The sequence below is a fragment of the Sabethes cyaneus genome, chromosome 3, assembly GCF_943734655.1.
Source record: "Sabethes cyaneus chromosome 3, idSabCyanKW18_F2, whole genome shotgun sequence".
NCBI lineage: Eukaryota > Metazoa > Arthropoda > Insecta > Diptera > Culicidae > Sabethes > Sabethes cyaneus.
The window spans coordinates 8,210,503-8,226,184 of record NC_071355.1 but is presented as its reverse complement, the minus strand read 5'-3'; the positions used below and the strand labels follow the sequence as shown (position 1 = coordinate 8,226,184).

The 15,682-nt window shown below is 37.9% G+C and overlaps 1 protein-coding gene across 1 annotated transcript in view; it reads left to right on the top strand.

Moving 5' to 3' along the window:
- The first annotated feature begins 3,581 nt into the window (after positions 1–3,581).
- The window catches only part of LOC128744376 (uncharacterized protein CG43867), a 146,122-nt gene continuing 134,021 nt past the window's right edge, over positions 3,582–15,682 (top strand). Inside the window, exon 1 of the mRNA XM_053841349.1 lies at positions 3,582–3,590. The gene's annotated coding sequence lies outside the window, so the exon portion shown is untranslated. The remainder of the gene's footprint in view (positions 3,591–15,682) is intronic.

Sequence of the window (15,682 nt, the reverse complement as noted above, 5' to 3'; positions counted from 1 at the left end):
GATAACTTAGACTCATTTTTAACCTGCAAAACCCTATCACACACATACAACCTGCCTCAATGTCAACTGGGAGATAATATTTTAACATTTGTATGCTTTTATTTTAATTCAATTTTTTTGTCAAATGAAGAACACTCAATTTCACCCAAAACAGCTTTTAACTGAAAATAATTCTCTATTTCCTGAATAAACTCCTTAAGGTTAGGCTTTGCATGTCTTTTTTTGTAGACCACCCCCCTCTTCTCTCTCAGCAAAAATTTCTAGCTACTGAATTAGCCGCCTATGATCTCTGACCCGTTTAAAATCATGTTTAGTTTGGTTGGTTCGCACCGACGATGCTTGCGTTGGAATTTATTGCGCACGCGCTTTATACGATCTAGCAATTTTGTGCTCCACGCACGAATGGAAGCGGGTTTCTCAAAGGTAAATTCTCATTTAGCCATAAACGAATAACATCACAGAAGCGCGCAGCCATGGTGTCAACAGAGTCTGTTCCGAATAACCTGGCTGGGGGGATCCGTAGCCGCAAGGTTACCGAGTCTGCTTTGACAAGCGAGTGGTCGTGGGTTCGAATCTTAGTAGAATCAAGCCATTCTCGATGTCAAGTGACTTTAGCATGGGTTTATTCTCAGGCCCTCCATTTACCCTTCCTTCGTGCTGAATTCTATATTTACCCTCTGAAGCCTCTTAACAGTGCAAATGTCCCTCCTATAGTTAAGTGTACTGGTCAGAGGTACGAATGAGTCCTCGCCAGGGACGGCTATAATATGGGATAGTGCTGGTAGCGAGGAATAAGTGGGTAAAGTAGATTAAGCTTTGAAGGAAGGGTAAACCCCAATACACGCAAGCACGCATAAAATTTAATAAGCATATCGCTCACTCAATAGCGATTATAGCAAAAAGAAATGCAGTGCAGGTCATACAGCAAACACCCGGGCGATATTACAATAGATCAACTATACTGGTCGCAGTAATGAGTCCACACATGGAAAAAAAACCTGGCCTGTTCAATATTACAAAGATGTGCAATAAGAACATCACAGTCGATTCTGTCTTACTGAAGCATCACATTCCGGAGCGAGCACTTGATAGTGAGCGGCGGGAGCGAAATGTAAATCCAGCTGTGTTGGCATGGCATAACGGATTTTTCGACTAGCAAATTTCAGTAGTAAAACCCAAACCAAGAACCCGACCAAGATGATTGCGCTCTATGTTAACCTGGTAAAGGATTAAAAAGTCCATGTCATCAAGCAGTGCTGCATTCGCTACTTCGAAAGCTGCACGGAATGCTAGTGCTGTATCATGCCGTTGTGTGATGATTATAATCACCAAAAACGATCACAGTACTATTATCAGAACTACTCCCGCAAAGTTCACACACAGAGCCAATGTGCGCATTGATGACTGACACATCATTACTTTTATCGGGCGGTATATACACAGCACAATGTAAAAATTTTGAACCATGAATGATCAACTTTACACAAAGCTGCCCCAGATGTATGCCTTGTACGGGCTCTAATAAAGCAGATGAGTACTGTTTTGCCACGGCATTCAAAATGCCTCCAAACGAACGTTTGTTACTGTTCAAATGGCTTCTATCGCACCGAAAAACATTAAACGAATTATTACAGTTGAATAGAATTAATACGATCATCTAGGCCTGTTTCGGCAGAAATTACACAGGCATCGTACAAGCCTTCAACAGTGCTCAAGAAGATTTCAATGAAATTTTGTTCGCAGCCCGCGTACGTTCTGATATATGAGCGAAATTTGGGTTTGTAAGATTACAGGCTGGAAGACCCCTTCCCGCTCTCCGACATCAGCACCACGACGATGCCAATGTGGCGAGTAACACCAGAGAGTGTGACTGAGTCGGAGGGAATTGGGGCTTCTATAGTGCCTGTTGAAGGGTGTCCCGGGTCCAGACTTAGCAGCAACAGAAGAATCAAACGATGATTACGAGTAGTGACATCCAATGGTAGAGTCATGAGAAGTAGAATCTAGTTTTTTGGTATGTCACGAACTTCCGGAACAATTTGCCGGTTGGCCATGAGGCTGGATCTTAAGCTGCACTTTTATGATTTGAATCCAAGCCGATTTTGTGTGATACGTAAGAATAATTATATGTATTTATACCTTTACAAACGAGCCATACAGCAACAATAGGATCAGTCGTATGCAAGCAACGTGAAATATTTTTTGTATATCATTTTCGATAAGCTGTGGGTAGAGTCCCCACAAATATAGCCAAAAGCGTTACGACGGAATATTTTGCCCGACAAATTCGTCCTCCTCGGTTTGGCACATTCGGCATTTAGACTATCCATGAGTTTCCGAGAACAACGCGCGAGGACTGCTAGGGTAATAGACGTAAACGATATTACCCCTCGAAAAAGACACCAACAAAGTGTCGAAACGTCGGGAAAACAGCAAACCTTAGTCTTGATAACTTTCTCTGAAGATTTCCCTGTCAAATATTAATAATCATCTCTATAATTTTAAAGATTCGGCGTCCCCTATTGTCCCACTACGTTACAACGGAAAATTGCCAGTTTGTCAGATATTGCATATTTCAGTAGCTCACAATTCTTGAGTCCAGCATCGTAGAACATATATTTTTCGAGAAAATGCAAAAATCATTCATCATTCATATCTCAGAAACCAAGAAGATCGCAGAGTAAATATTCATATACGAAAATGTATGAAAATTTCAGTAGCTAGTCAGTACAATATCGGGACAAAGTTTTTCACAAAATTTTCCTTGGGTGGTGAACTCCAAAAGAAAGTTGGAAAAGTTGTATTCTAGTTCTTGGAAAATTTTTGAAATATTTTTACAATGTTTACTAAATCATAGTTTTTTAGCGAAAGAAGCTTAGGTATTTCAAGGGACGTAAAATGTTTTTTCAGTTCCCCAAGCTTCCCAGTTGGAGTCGAGATACGACAATGGTCTAACAAACCAGTCGTCGCATGTTTTAATCTCTGCTGTGATTAGAGTCAATAAGATCGTAACACTAGCCTCACAAAGGTCATTTATCGTTCCTGCTGGTTACGAAATCTATCGTATGATAAACAGAAGATTAAGTTGTAAACCTCGGAACGTAGCACCTAAGCTTTGGTTCGCTAAAAAATTTTTTCAACAAACGATCTAAATCGTTATATAAAAGAAAATACAGACGCTTTCAAATAAAATTCGAAAAATTAAAAAAAAATACATGTTTTATTACATTTTCAACCAAATTTTCACGAAATGTTCATACCCTTCACAATTATATTCCGTGAAGACACACCCTAGCTTGACATAGCCAAGACACACACCACACCGTTCGGATCGAATAACCACGTGCGCGATGTTTTTCACCCTCAAAGATTTCGTTTCTCATTTCACTCCCTTCACTTCCTGCACGGCACGGCACCAGGATGCCGGACAGGAACTCTCACCACAGCACAGATAACGCGCGGCACATAACAATTTCAATCAATCTAACACGTATTTTTCCTTTCTTTCGTTTCCTGTTTTCTTCCAGCTCTCCGAGCTCGAGCAGAGGGTCATCGAAGCTGAGGAACGGGCCGAGGAAGCGGAAGATAAGGTAAGCGCATCATCCAGTGGTTGGTTGTTTGTTGTTTCCTTCTTCGGTTCGTAAAGAAATATCATCGCGCTTGTCTGCATCCGTGCTGCTTGGTTCATTCGTCCGCATCAGGGGGAATCAAGTATTTATCATCGTCATTATAATCACCATCATCGTCATTATTAAACATTATTACAGCAGAGCGACCGACGACGGTGGATTGACGAGTCGCTTCGGTTCGGTTGTACTGATTTGAAACCCTGGAAACGAAGCATGATTCTTTCAAGTAGCTTGGGAAGAGAGGAGAATTTCCATTCGTCCCACTCGAGGGAGGGAAAGGGGAAAGCTCAAGTGGAATTGTATTGAATGCAAGCGTATAGTCAACAAAGAAATATCACATTGAGAACGAGAGATTGAAGGGAAAATTCCAAACTCCCATGGCAGGATATCGCATCGGTGCGGGCGCGGGGTATCGACAAACGAGAATTTTGCGAAAGAATTGAATCCTGCCGATGAATTGGAAGCCAGGACTTTGGCCAACCCCTCGCACAGCGACTGAAGCCATCGTTTAACAGCGGTTGACTGTAATCAATCAAATATTTATATACAGTTGGAAGGAACTTTGATTTGCACCCTTCTCGCTTGGAGAAATTTCGTACCACGAAACAACGGCCGCAGGAAGTTTTGCGTTTTTGTTTCTTCGTTCGTTTTTTTTTTCATTCTTTTTTGGCCAATGTTGAGTCGGTTTGAGCAAAAATAGAATCGATCCTGTACGCTTCCCCTCGTTCGTTGTTATGCAACATGAGACCGGGGGCCGTTCGCGTCATTATTCATGATTAGAAATAATTGACGACATTGAGTCTGACTGAAACAGGCCCGTGGAACCGAAATAAATTTGTGCCACCTTAGGTTGTGATTTCCGACGATGATGCCTGCGAATAAATTTCTGTACATGTAATTTATGGGTGGCAAAACGGAAAATTTTTGATTGGTTCGGGACGATATATTTAAATCAATGCTCTCACTGGTAAACACTGACACTGTGTTGTCATTCTGCAGGTTTTATTATAAATTGTAGTGTTTGCCTAGAATAGTGCTGTGACGTATTGCTTTTATGAAATAATTAATATTCAAAATTGTGAGTCCCGTGTTGCCTTTTTGACACGAAAATGTTGTACATGAGATGGAATATTTGTTAAGAATTTTATCATTAGACTTTGTCTACGTTGGAGTTTAATTTATTACCACGAAAATAATTATAGGTGCACGGAATTAGTCATCAAAAATTAGCTTCGCGATAAAGCAGACTCGAAACTAACTTTCAAGGATCAAAAAATGTTTTCGTTGTATCGAGGGCTTTCGCGCAAGTAGGATTGCTGTTCCATTTTACTAAAAATTTTAAGAATGTAGATTTCCTAATACGTCGTATTGTTCCCTGGTTTGTTCTATGCTAGAATACTTTTGGCATAACTACCCTTATCCTGTATTTGTTGTTTTACCTAGAATAGGACCAAACGTGAAGGCAATAGAGGGGAAAATTAGGCAAGGAACAGCCATTAAAGCAACACTTACTAGCTTCGTAGTTCATTATCTTTTACTAAATATAAAAAATCTTACGCTCTTGGAAAGGTTCAGTTTCGATACTTCGTCGTACATCGCATTCCACTACGTCGGGCCAAGGAAGCCTTGAGGAACGCATCCCATACTTGTAACTCTTTCCTCTGTGTTTCTCTTATATCAATGATCGATTATAAAAATAGCTTGAATGAGCTATACGAACCGGCGGAGTACAAATGGAAAGCGGAGAGTGGCGAATACGTATGAATCACGAGCTACAGGCACTGCTTGGAGAGATTCCCATCGTACACCTGGTTAAAGTTGGGACACTACGGTGGGCCGGCCACGTCGCAAGGATGCCGGACGACTGTGTAGTGAAATCCGTTCTCTTCAAGAACTCCACAGGCACCAGGAATAGACGGGCTCAACGTGCACGATGGCTCGATCAGGTTGAAGCCGACTTGCGTGTGACGAGACGCGCAACGAATTGGCGATGAGTAGCCCAGGACCGAGTACAATGGATAGGAATTCTTGATACGGCAAGAGCCACCCCGGCTCTCGGCTGAATAAGTAAGTAAGTAAGAGCTATACGAACCATCATGCTGTGCAGCGAACGGGCGATTGACCGGCACTGGTGTATGGCATTCACTAGCGTGCCCAGACATAAACAAAAGGTGGGGCACCCGACCTCTCAGAGCAATCTTTTGGTCTAGAAAAACGGAATAATCGTAGGATGGCGAATCTATTATTACTCATCACAAAAATATCAGCTAATTAGGTTGAAAATTCAGGTCTAATTGGTTTTAAAATTCAAAGTTACATTTGCAAATAGACTTGAAATTGGAATGCAAATTGTACTTAAAATCAGAGTTTAATTTTTACTTAAAATTTAACCCAAAGTAGAAATTAAAATAGACGTGAAATTGGGCTTTAAATCGAACATGAATTTGATATTCTAATTGCACTGAATATTGGACTTTGGATTAGACTTTAATTTGGACTAATTTCAACTTGAAGTTTGACTTTAAGCCGGACATGCACACGAAATTTGACTCGAAATTAGGATTGAAAATATTTGCCTGGAAATTAAATAAAAAGAAAACTTAAAAATAAAAAATAAGAAAACTTATCCAATTTAATTCTACTATGTGTATTTTATTCACGACAGATACGTATTTCGCATACGACTTGCAGGCTTCCTAAGTGTTTGTTTTCGAATTAAATTAGCCAAAGCAATTTTTACAGTTTTTAAGGTTACGTGATCTATGTGTGGATATACAAAATTAGTGTAGGTAAATGGATACAATGTTTGCTTAAGACTACCTGTGTACATATACATAATTGGTGTAGGTAAACTAATACTGAGGTAAACTACATTCTATTGGTGAATTAATTTCTATTACAAGAGTCTGAAATCTAAAAAAATAATTAGATTAAGGAAAACCTGGAAAAGCCTAATGAGATTATACGAATAATGTGAAACCGGGATCCGAGAAAGGAGAGAGAGCAAAGCTTTTTAACCAGAAGTTGTTGCGTCTGTGTGCGTCTCTGTATGTCTGTGTTTTGGCACATATTTAAAAAGCCAGGAGTAACCGTTTCCAGGGTCTTTGTTTAGTAAAAAGGAGGAGCACCTCTTGTAAATCTCTAAACTTTCCGTTAAATCCATCTTCCACGCAGAGCAGTTTACTACTTTTGCGTTATCAATGGTCAGCGGATGGTTGTCGTTGAAGATATGCTCAGCCAATTTTGATCTAAAATGGTGTGTTAGACCCTTCTCGGCATCTCTTGATGCTTTTGTTACCTCTGCCAAGTGTTCTTTCGTTCGTGTTTCCAGATTCCTTCTAGTCTGGCCGATGTAAATCTTTTCGCAATGTGGGCAACTGATTTCATAAATCCCGAATTTTCTCTGTTTCAGAAAATTATTTCCAAGAAAAAAAGAGACGCATACAAAAAATCACTCACAACACTAACACAAATAACACCAGAACTTAAGAGAGTGGCAGTAAAATATGACGAAAATATAACACGCTCTCTCCGTAAAAAAATGAGGAAATTTGGAATTGCCCTAGTCTAACCAGCCGAAACAACCAGCTCAAAAATACGTTGGACTCAACTAAAGACCCGATTTAGTTGAGTCCAACGTATTTTTGAGCTGGTTGTTTCGGCTGGTTAGACTAGGGCAATTCCAAATTTCCTCATTTTTTTACGGAGAGAGCGTGTTATATTTTCGTCATATTCTACTGCCACTCTCTTAAGTTCTGGTGTTATTTGTGTTAGTGTTGTGAGTGATTTTTTGTATGCGTCTCTTTTTTTCTTGGAAATAATGTTCTGGATTGTCATTTCTTTATATCAGTTCAGTTTTGTAATTTCAAGGATGCGTGTTAATTCTTTTCGTTATCCTAGCTCACTTAACGGTAATGTTTCCATCCTAAGTATCATGTGATGGAAAGCTGCCATTTTGTGTTGGTGGGAGTGGTTAGATGAGCTAGCTATAACTCGTTTGGTGTTCGTTAGTTTTCTGTAAATTTAAATTTCTGTGTCTGTGCTTTCGATTTGTCTGATTACAACGATATCCAAAAAAGGAAGTTTTCCGTTCTATTTCTATTTCGTGTGGAAAGTCCTGTGTGTGTCATTCATGGTTGCTAGAATGGTTTTTAGTCCTCCGTTTTTGACTATGCTGAAAACGTCGTCGACGAATCGCCACCTTGGGAGCACCTTGTTTTGTTCCAGCTTACTTTCATTGTTAGCCAAGAACAGCTCACACAGGAACGGTGATAATGGATTGCCCATTGGTGCACCTTTTAACTGTTTGTGATAGTTGTTTCTGAAAGTTGAAAATAACCGTCTCATTCTCATAAACGTTTTACTTCTTTTCTGTTCCCTTTTTTTCCCTTTTCCAATCCCGTTTTTTCACGTTTTATGTCGTTTTTCCTCTTTTCCGAACCGTTTTCTTGATTTTTGCTCACACTTCTCTTTCTCTTTTGCTTTCGTTTTCCTTCTTTCTGTCGTATGTTTCCTATTCTGATTTTCTTCGTTTACTTACTTACCATGTCCGTCGGTCCGACAGAACAAAGGAATAAAATCAAAGAGCTCAACGGCTTATGGCTGCCTACCATGGCTTTCACCTGTTGCCAGGATAGGTTCTTCTCAACAGACCGGATGTCGTTGGCTGCTGCGTCGCTATTTTTTTATTTTCTGTCCTGTTTTTTCTCATGTTTTGCACTAGTTTCGAATCAAGTTTTCGTTTTTTTCTAACTCTTTTCATCTCCTTTTCTTCTTGTTTTTCGTTTTCAACTGTTCCGTTTTCCCTCCCATTTTTCATCTCTTTTGGCATGTTTATTTTAGTTTTAGCTTTTGTTTTGGGTTTCCTTTTATATCTCGCGGTATTCGTCTTTCCTCTTCCGTTTTACGTTTTTCTTTATACCATTTTTTCAGTTTTTCTTTTCTTTTTCCGGTCCATTTTTCCGTTTTTTATTCCATATTTCTGCTTTTCTTCTGATCCCCCTTTCCATTTTTCTCGCTTCCTCTATCTATTTTCTCTTTCTCTCACTCTTCTCCTCTTCGCTTTTGATTTTTTTATTTTCTATACCTTATTTCACTTTTTATGTCTTTTTTTCTTTTTTATTTTTTTCTTCCCGCTGTTTCCTCTTTCTCTGTTCCTTTCCCCTTTTTTCTGTCGCCTTTTTTGTGTTTGTCCTGAGTTCTGACGTTCCTCTGTTCCATTTTTTTCTTTTTTCTTCCATTTTTCCCAGTTATCTCCGGGGTACGACGCTGGTCTAACAAGCCAGTCGTCGTAGGTTCGAATCTCGGCTAGGCGGTCCCGCTATTGAGTCAATAGGATCTTTACACTAGTCCCGCAGTTTTGCTGTACTCGAATAGCCGGCTGCGAAATCTGTCGATAAAAAAGATTCAAGTTCTGAAGGACGTTTATGCCCATGGCTCTGCTTTGCTTTCCGTTTTTCCTCTTTTTCAAGCCCGTATCTTCTCCTATTATTTTACTTCTTTTCTATACCATTTTATCTGACTTTCTGTCCAGTTTATTCACATTTTCTTTGTTTTCTTATTGGGTTTGTTTTTCTCATTTTTCTTCTTTTCTCTTCCATTCTTTATCTTTTCCTGTCGTGTTTTGCCGATTTTTGCCTCGTTTTCTTCTTTTTCGCTTTTTTTCTGCCCCGTTTACTCACCTGTTCTGTTACGTTTTTTGGGTCGTTTTTTAATTTTTTTATTCCAGTTTTTAAACTTTTTATCTCTAGCGTTGTCCTTTTTTCTATCTCGATGGCTAGTTTTTGTCTCGTTTTTCGTCGTTCTCTTTTCCATTTTTTCTCCTTCTATCTTATTTTTTCTTTTTTGTTTCTACTTCTGGAACGCAACATGAGACGGACCTGAACCTCTAGATTCATCCATACTTCATCAGTGAATATGTTAAGAAAATTCACTAATTATTTATATTGAAACCGTTTGGTCTAAAATATGAATTTTTGAAATGGGTACATATTTAGTAAAACTGAGCAGTGTACAGCCATAACTCAGGAACAACAAAAGATGTTATCATGAAAATTTTATCATTAAAAGGTTACAAATTGATGAACAAGAAAAAAGCGTTTCGAAAAATATCCAAAGGGCAGAATATAATTTTTGGACTTTTCTTTGGAATTTTCCATTATCAATTAACTTAAAATTGGACATAAATTAGTTTTTAATTGGGCTTGAAGGTATACTTAAAATTTGACTTGAAACGGGGGTTGCAATTGGGCATGAATTTGAAATGAATTTGAGCTTGAAATTGAGCTTAAGTTAAGTTTGAAACTGGACTTGAAACTGGAACTATTTTTATGCAATTAGTTCATTTATCGTACAAATAGCGACCAATTGAATTAGCCGCGGACTTCTGGGTTACAAAAATTATTTTGTTTTAAAATGAATTTTACAGAGCAGGGGGGCAGGGTGGCAACTATCTGGAAAACCTGGAATAATCAGGGAATTTTGCAAGAAACCACAATGATTTATTCATTGAGTAGCCAAGCACGCTTCGAAATCGATAAAAAGTACGACGCACAAGCGATAGATTGGAACATAGATAATTCGTTCCGTGATTTGCAAAGATTTGTCTTAGAAGATTTAGCGAATAATCGTGAAAAATTTGGAAGAAATCCCACTGCCTCGCGGCAATTAAAGCGCTGTTAAAGGTTACAAATTAGGCCATTGCAAATCATTTTCAAAGTTTTTGTTCCCCCCCCCCCCCTCCCACTTGGAAATTAGCTTGAAAAATCGAGGGGCAAAAAAATAATTTGTAGGATATGAGTTAAATTTTTTTTATAAAATCAATTGTCTGTGGGCTCTACAGCCTGAAAACCTCGAAAAATGAGTGTACGAGTTGAGTTAACGCTTCTAGCACGAAATAGAAATAGAAAGTTCAAACAGTGGAATTTCCGAAACTCGGCTAAACAAATTTTCTTTCGTTTTTGTCTTTTAGTTCGTTGTTTTTCTGCATGAAAAATAATAACGTATTTATTAAAAGCAAGAATAGATTTGGTTTTCACGTTTTAACTTTAAGTAAAAATGGCTAAAATCCATATTGTTTTTGGTTGGTTAAAAAATTCTCTTTGTTTTTTTTTTCGCCCTCCCCTTTAGTGGCCCAACACCGGAGGGACAAACGCTTTTTTAAATATTTGTAATGACCTTATAACCAAAATACAGGTGTAGTGACCCTATCTTCCACGTTACGCATTTTAGGATCTGGCTTGGACCCGGAGAAGTTAAAGTCGATCAATCCATGTAAAGCAAAATAGACCGCGTTGGTCGGAAAGTAGGACGGCCAACGGTGGTATCAAGTAACGAAAATATTTCTTAAAACTCGCAAAACAGTTGCCAAGGGCACGCGGCGAAATTATTATTACCTAAACACAAGCTCAATTAAACAGATTTTTCCGCATGACTTGTGGCTCGGAGAACGAAAATCAAACATATGAACATTTCCGCGTATCTTGCCGAAAAAGCACCACGGCGGGTTCTAGCCGTGCCGGTTCTAGGGTTATAGCCGCAATGGGCGCTATAGAGTTCGATGCTGCGGGAAGGTGCGGGAGAGCGCGAGCGACACTCTCCGCCAAATCAATTTTGTTTATCGATTTTTCACCCTCCACTTGGGCATCAGCTTGCGAGTTAACTTGCGCAGGAAAAAGGACGAATAAGAAACTCACGCGTGGAGTATATTTTTCCGGTCAGCAGAATAGGAGAAAACGATTGGAGAACGCGCCTAGGGAAATTGAGTAAGTGGGGAACTTTCTCCAGTTCGGTAGGTTGGGTTAAGACCCGCTGTATGTGGAAAATATACGAGAGTTATTCATGATAGTCTAGCAGAATGGTTGGCATAAGGAAAAAATGTAAAACTTTTCTATTAAACTTTTTTTTAGAGTTAAAAGTTTTGCCAACACCGGTGACTGGAAAACGAATATGTGGCTCGAAGAGAAATTGAAGTCACTTCGTCAGGTACGAAATTTGCTAACGGTGAAAAGCGTGGTAAAACCAGTTGGTCGTGAAAGCGTAAGTCATTTCAGAATGTCGAAAAACATTTTGAAGTATCTTGTATTGAAAGCTATCCAACCCTGTTCCACCCTGTCCGACCGTATTCTATCGTGTCGGTTGTCTTATTTCCGCCATCTCTATGCAAGCAAAACTCGTCGATATTTCGATATTGTTCAATACTGTACATCGTCTGCCTGGACTACAACAACCAGTGCACTATGGTCCAGAAAGCGATTTTAGGCGGACAAAAATGATTGCGCCTTAACGGGATATTCTAGCTCAATGAAGTCTTCGGCAACTTTTTGAATGAAAATATGACGCATCTTTTAAAAGGGTCGTCTAATGTTCAGATGATACCGTAACAACAAGTCAAGTAATAATTTTTTAAATAAGTTTGTTTTCCATTTTTTAGTTTCAAAACATTAAAGATAGATTAATTTCACGTAACTTTTCTAAACATTCCAAATTTCTAACTCTTACGTATTTTCAGCAGTGGACCTTTGTTTATGGACGACCCGTAAAGTCATATTTCCTCTTATAACTCTTTTATCTCAAGAGATAGCTCAATATGATGTTCTACAAAAATTTGTATACGTAAGAGAAGAATATTTTTGCAGAAGACTGTTTTGCTTTATCTTTATGAGTTAATAAGTTATAGCCGAATTCAGGTTAAAAACAGACCAATTTTACTGAAGCATAACTCAAAAAGCGGCAAACGGATCTTGATGAAACTTTGGCGATTTAATATGCACATATGCATAAAGTTTTTAGCAAAAAATGGTGGAGGTGTTATTTTTTAAGAAAAAGATAAAATTCTTTGAACTTTATGATTTACTATAGCTAAAGTTTTCGTTTTATCCATCCCTAACTGCCCAGGTACAGTTTCTTGCTCAGTTTCAAAGCGTTAAAACATAATTTTGTGTAATTATTTTTTTAGAAAATGTCTAAAACATAATACAAAGCTTGTTGCTTTACTATTTATGTTTTATCGAGACAAATACGAACGCTTATCTTACGACAATCGCGGTCTTTTCAATCTGTTTGTGAAAAATATTCATGAAGTTTATTTGATACGTTTAGTATCAATGCCTACATTGAGAGAAAAACTATTATATATACACTGATAAATTACATAATTAAGAAATCTAAATACTATTTGCACTGCACTGTCGGAGGCAAAGGATACCAGCCATAGAGCTATACATATAGATTGTTCTGTGTATTCCCGAAACTGTACATATTTAACCTTCTAAAGAGGCAACGATAGATAATGACTATTTTTCAAGAAAGCACACTCAAAAGAAAGTCAATTTGATATTCATGCAAAAGTAATAATCTGGACTAGCAACAGTTAAGGCATATTATAAAATAAAATTTTGGGTTTCATATCCAATTCTTGTTTTTCCAAATATTACAAAACTCAGTGCGTAGTTCATCACTGAATATTTTTGAGGTTGAACATTTTGTTTTAGATGTCCTATGTTTTCAAAAGTAAAAATTGACAAAAATCGTGCAATTATTTTCGTCACAATTTTCCTGAATTTTTGATTTTAAAACATAAGAACTCTTAAACGCATAGTCAGAATGTTGCAATGCTGATGCCAAAATGTCAATCTATTCTCAGCACAGATATTGTGTTATCCAATTAGAATAAATTTCATATATGGCTCTAAGACTCTCAAAGCAAAAACTATCTGCAGAAGTCTACCCGTTAAAGGGTTAGTTATATGTTTGCTAATAATTATTAGCATCTCGTGCATTCGCTCAAATAAATCAACGTGGTGTATATTTAATAAATGTTGAAATTGACTGAAGTTTTTTAAGCGTTTCAGTGGAATACTAAAATTGAAAATAAAGGAAAAAAAATCCCGATTTATTTCCATTGTTAATTTTATAGTTTTAAATGGATTTAAAAATCATAATAGAATTCTTCTTGAATTTCAATGGTAAATTTCCCGAAAAGTATAACAATTAGTGGAATTTCCTTCGTAAGTAGTTCGATTACGCGCAAATCATAAGTTTTCCGCAGCTCTGCTTCATCTTCGTCGTTTTTCACATCGCAGTTATTTTTAGTCTATAAAATATTTTCAAAAAACATTCAAAACATATTGCGAATATACGCGTATAACAGTAAAAGTCCGTGTTAGTATCTAAAGGGATCGTAAAAATCGTTTAATTCAAGGTTATTATTAAACATTCTTTTAGTTTTTTCGCTTAAAAACAAGATTGCGAATGTAACTCTTTGAATGCATTCACTATTTTAGTATCAATCATGGTTATTGCCAGTATATTTGTTGTGTATAGTATTCCGTGGTCGCATACTTGATTACTTGAATGTGAATCTATGAAGAAAACGACAATTTTAGCTATAGTAAATCATAAAATTCAAAGAATTTTATCTTTTTTTAAAAAAATAACACCTCCACCATTTTTTGCTAAAAACTTTATGCATATGTGTATATTAAATCGCCAAAGTTTCATCAAGATCCGTTTGCCGCTTTTTGAGTTATGCTTCAGTAAAATTGGTCTGTTTTTAACCTGAATTCGGCTATAACTTATTAACTCATAAAGATAAAGCAAAACAGTCTTCTGCAAAAATATTCTTCTCTTACGTATACAAATTTTTGTAGAACATCATATTGAGCTATTTGTTGAGATAAATGAGTTATAAGAGGAAATATGATTTTACGGGTCGTCCATAAACAAACGTCCACTGCTGAAAATACGTAAGAGTTAGAAATTTGAAATGTTTAGAAAAGTTATGGGAAATTAATCTATCTTTAATGTTTTGAAACTAAAAAATGGAAAACAAACTTATTTAAAAAATTATTACTTGAATTGTTGTTACGGTATCATCTGAACATTGGATGACCCTTTCAAAAGATGCGTCATGTTTTCATTCAAAAAGTTGCTGAAGACTTCATTGAGCTAGAATATTCCGTTTAGGCGCAATCATTTTTGTCCGTCTAAAATCGCTTTCTGGACCATAGTGCAGTGTATCGTATAAAAAATGACGCGTTATATTTGTTTGTTCTCCACGTACTAATCCGAAAAGTGATGCCAGTTCAAAATGAATTATTTCCTCAAAAACAAACGTAAGGTTTTCTGAAAAGCTAAGCTTTATTTGAAGTAATAGGATATAATCAGGTCAAATAAATAATGTAAGAACAAATTAGAGTAAACTGACGTAAAAATTAAGCATTCTTTTGTTCCATATAGAAGATTCCGCCACCTGATTCACATAAAAATAAAATTAAGAATAAAAGAATAAGAAAGAAAACCATATTCTTTTACCCAAGAGAGGATATTATAGGATTAAGCACCATTTAAAATTAGTACTTTTACTGCATTCCTCGAAATTGTTACCGAAAAAAGCGAATCCACAAAAGTCATATTTTCCCACCCCTGAACTGCAACCTCATTGCAACCCTACTCGACTACACCGCGACAGCAGTAGCACAGTCACCCCTTATGTCACCCCATAAACCAAGCAAAAAATCGATTCCTCACTAGTCACTACCATCGTCCCGGACACTCATTTCGTCCCGAGGGTAACTCAGTCTGCCAGCCAGCAGCGAGTTCTCCTCGAGCAACCATCGCCATACACCGTAATAATTATCCTTCCGATTCTTTCGGCTGTACTGCCTGGCAGGGACCTTCACTCCTCGGTAAGGCAACCGCTACACAAGCTACACAGGCTCACCATACACACATCGTCGCAATTCGACGATCTCGTTCGTGTTCGTGGCGATAGCAAGGATATGCAGCAGCGCATGAGCAGAAGCAAAACACCGTCGTCGTCGTCGTCGTCGTTGCTGTCAAAAAGCGTTCGCTTCCGGGGGCGCCATCTTGGAAAAGTACCCCGCCACCACCCAACTCGTGTGCCGTCGGTTCCGTTGGAACATCGTCATTACACTGGCTTGGAGCTTGGCTGTGTGAAAGTGTGCGTGATATCCTTTTCCGTCGTTTCTCAACCCCCGGTTTGGTGGTATTCGTGTGCACACATGCGGCTGGCTAAAGTTAATGGCACACGA